Genomic DNA, 3,747 nt, shown 5'->3' with positions numbered 1-3,747 from the left:
CTTTTGGGGGCGCCTGGGTGGCTCAGTTTGTTAAGCATCCAACTTCAGCTCAGGTCATGATCCCACGGTTCGTGGGTTCAAGCCCCACGTCAGGCTCTGTGCTGACAGCTCAGAGCCTGAAGGCTGCTTCGGATTCTGTGCCTCCCCCTCTGTCTCTGCCCTTCCCCCACCCACCCTCTGTTTCTGTCTCTCTCTCGAAAATAAATAACATTTTTAAAAATTAAAAAAAAATTCATCACCTTTACATGTTACTTCCTGTGTAAGCCACCCAGCAACGCTCTTTTTTCCTTTAACGTTTATTTATTTATTGTGAGAGTGTGTGCACAAGTATGGGAGCGGCAGAGAAAGAGGATGAGAGAGAATCCCAAGCAGGCTCTGTGCTATCAGCGCAGAGCCCGATGAGGGGCTCAATCTCACGACTGCAAGATCACCGCCTGAGCCCGTGTCAAGAGTTGGACATCCAACTGACTGAGTCACCCAGGCGCTCCTACCCCTCGTCTTCGAAAAATTCTCTATGTATACTTGCCAAATGGCCCAGCGATCCTACTCTTAGGTATCTCCCCCAAATAAAATGAAAACATACGTTTTGACAAACACTTGTAAAGAAATCTTCATAGCACCTAAAAACTGGAAATAACCCAAGTATTCATTTACTGGTGAAGGTACATGCAAATTGCGATGCATCCATAGAAGGGATACTGCTCAACAGGAGAAAGGAATGAAGTGCTGGGTTGTATAGCAACGGGGATGGATCTCAGAAGCATTGAGCCAGATGAAACAGACCAGACGCAAAACACCACAGACAGTGTACGATTCCATTTAAATGACATTCTAGAAAAGGTATAAGAACAGAAAACAGAAAGACAGCTGTGGGGGGCTGGGGTATAGATCGTGGGTGTGACGGGGGACACAGGGAACTTCGGGGTGGGGGGAAGGAGTGGAAATTTGATTGTGGCTAACACCCAACTGTGTGCATTTGTGACCCAACCACACAACTAAGAGGAGGCATGTAAATTATACCTCAGTAAACCCGATGTTTAAAAAAGCAACATTTTCTTCTTTAGCCCGATGTAATGAAACTAGGTTTTTTTTTAAATCCCTTTCCTTTTAGATCCAAGCAATAGCGTCATCCTTAAAACATACATAGTTTTTAAAGAACAGTAGGGAAACCCGGACTTGAAATGTGGGTGCTGAACCCATCCTACTGGGCAAATGAAGCAAACGGACCCATATTCTATCACAGCAAGAGCAGCTCCTGACGTCCAAGAGGCTTGAGTGGCTCGGGAAAGCATTTAATCCAGGAGTGTGTTTCTGCAGCTTTGTGTTAATCAGATTCCACATGACCGCATTGACCTTTGTTCTCCTTCTGGCGGAATCTCCCACGTTGGGGGGGAGTCTGTTCAGTTTTAGCCAGCGTCCCAGGGTACACGCAAAACTGTAGTCACCCCAGTACTCGATGTGCCTGAGAAAAACAGAGGGAAGGAGCAGGAATTGACGCAGGACGGCGGGTCAGCGCCAGGAGCTACGCCTCGGGACAGAAAGTGTGCTGTCCCCGCTGAACCCCACCCCCAAACCTCAGCCTCCCTTCTCCGGGACTGGTGCCATGGCCCCAGGCAGTGGAGGCAGCAACACAAATAAATAGAAGAGCTGTTTCATTAAAATCTCCGTACGTCGCGGTGGAGCCCTGGATGCAGTCTTCTGTGACCCCTGAAACAGAGGAGGCCACGTGTTAAAGACAAGATTGCCCCTGAGGCCAGTCTCCAGAGCGGGACAGGGACAGGGCGGCCCAGGGTCAGCCGGGGCAGCCTCCAGCTGGAGGGCGATGTCAGGCCTCTGCAGCATCAGCAGCTTGGCGGCTCAGAGACTGAAGCCGCCTCTGGAGAACAGGGCAGCAGGAAACTCATGCCCACAGTAAGATAGATAGCAAATCTGCAGGAGGTCCCGGCCCTGATCACGAGCAGGGGGGAAGCTGAGGCAGGCTGGGGTTCCTACAAAGAGGGTAGGTCCAGAGTTGTTTTATTTAAACGCTTTCTTACTATTATATTAACTTATAATTGTCCACATCCCTCCTCATATCCTCCAGCTAGGGTGGGGCTGGGGGTAGCACAGGCCAGCGACACTAAGAAACTGGATTTCTGTGCTGTATAACATGGCTGTGCAACCACATTCCTCCTCTCGGCTTCCAAAATTCCCACCTGCATTATATATAAATCTCCTTAAAGGTTCCGTCTCTGCATGCATTTCCCGGGAGCTCTGGTGCATAGCAACTGAATCAGCATCCAGGCCTGCTTAATTAATAAAATGAGTCTGGGTACATCTGCAATCCTTCCAAGCAATTACGGCCTTTCTCCCATTCCTACATGCAATTCAGCCTGTTAGCGCGCATGCACACACACACACACACACACACACACACACACACAAACCCACAGTGCACCAAATGATTATCTTGCCTTGAAACAAAAAATCCTTTAAGATACAACTTACTTTGACGGAGGCCTTTCGGTAATTTCTTTTTCTAAATTGAGCTTTTGCTTTGCTTGGTATCTTAGAAACCCCAGGCTTAGCACCAAAAGGAGGCCTCATAGTTTTGTTGAATGGATTGTAACCTCAGGTCTGTTGCATAATCTCTCCCTGAGCATTAATTTTGCCATCTTTTAATGAAGATAATCATACCACTCCTATAGCATCGAGGTGAGGATTAGAAACACTGCGTTAAACGCATGTGGTGCATCACGGCTATAAAGCATATTCAGCATTTTGTACATCACACAAATGCTGGGGGAGGAATAGAAACCCATCGTTTCATCCTCGATCTGCCACTAAGTTGTTGGCTAACCTCTAGAAAACCTTTTAACTCTCTTCCTTTTTGTGGAGATGTTAGCACGGGCACCTGCAGGATTTTTTCTTTTTTTTTTTTTTTCAACGTTTTTTTTTTTTTTTTAAATTTTTATTTTTGGGACAGAGAGAGACAGAGCATGAATGGGGGAGGGGCAGAGAGAGAGGGAGACACAGAATCGGAAACAGGCTCCAGGCTCCGAGCCATCAGCCCAGAGCCTGACGCGGGGCTCGAGCTCACGGACCGCGAGATCGTGACCTGGCTGAAGTCGGACGCTTAACCGACTGCGCCACCCAGGCGCCCCGGATTTTTTCAAACATTGTATGAGATGTTACAGATAAAAGCAGGTTAAAAAGTAGAAATTGTTACTCACTTTTTAGAGCTTTGGGACCATCGTGCTTCCCTCAGAGTTAACCAAACTTTTCTTGCCCTGGGAAATTACCCCTCCTTGGCTATCGAATTGATAGGTGTTTCCATAAGAGCCCATCTTGTGTGGTTCAGGCACAGCGCATCTGTGGATCGCTCACATGTACGTTCATTTCCACTCCAATTCGGTTCAGCAGGAGCATTTCCCAGCCCCGCTGGGGTCTCCCAGTACTTCTGAGAAAAAGAAACCCGCCCACGTCCGTAAATAAACAGTGTTGTCCTGTCTTTTTTTTTTTTTCCCCCTAGGAAATGCTGCTCAAGTTCCCTTTTCTGCACCTCGAGCTATCGGGAACAGCGCGGTATTTATTTATTTATTTATTTATTTTGCACATCCACTCTCATTGGAGGTGGTTTTCCCTCTCCTCATCTTTTGGGGCTGTCACCCTTTGTAGATCATTCTTATTAAGCATTAACTTGGTGAATGGATGAACGTCACTTGGGAACAGCTCTAGAATATTGCAAAACATAAAGCAGTCAGTGAA

General features: G+C 47.3%; 1 long non-coding RNA gene across 1 annotated transcript; it reads right to left on the bottom strand.

The window, feature by feature from the left end:
* Positions 1-803: 803 nt before the first annotated feature.
* Positions 804-3,404, bottom strand: LOC109265844 (uncharacterized). Its single transcript, XR_002079372.2, has 2 exons — positions 3,213-3,404; positions 804-1,462 (listed from the first exon to the last, which is right to left on the bottom strand). It is a non-coding gene; the product is annotated as an uncharacterized LOC109265844 (long non-coding RNA).
* Between the last annotated feature and the right edge of the window lie 343 nt (positions 3,405-3,747).

Source organism: Panthera pardus, unplaced genomic scaffold (assembly GCF_024362965.1).
Source record: "Panthera pardus isolate Hobbes unplaced genomic scaffold, ASM2436296v1 HiC_scaffold_1, whole genome shotgun sequence".
Taxonomy (NCBI): Eukaryota; Metazoa; Chordata; class Mammalia; order Carnivora; family Felidae; genus Panthera; species Panthera pardus.
Note: the sequence above shows the minus strand (reverse complement) of the source record. Positions and strands in the feature narration are given on the sequence as shown.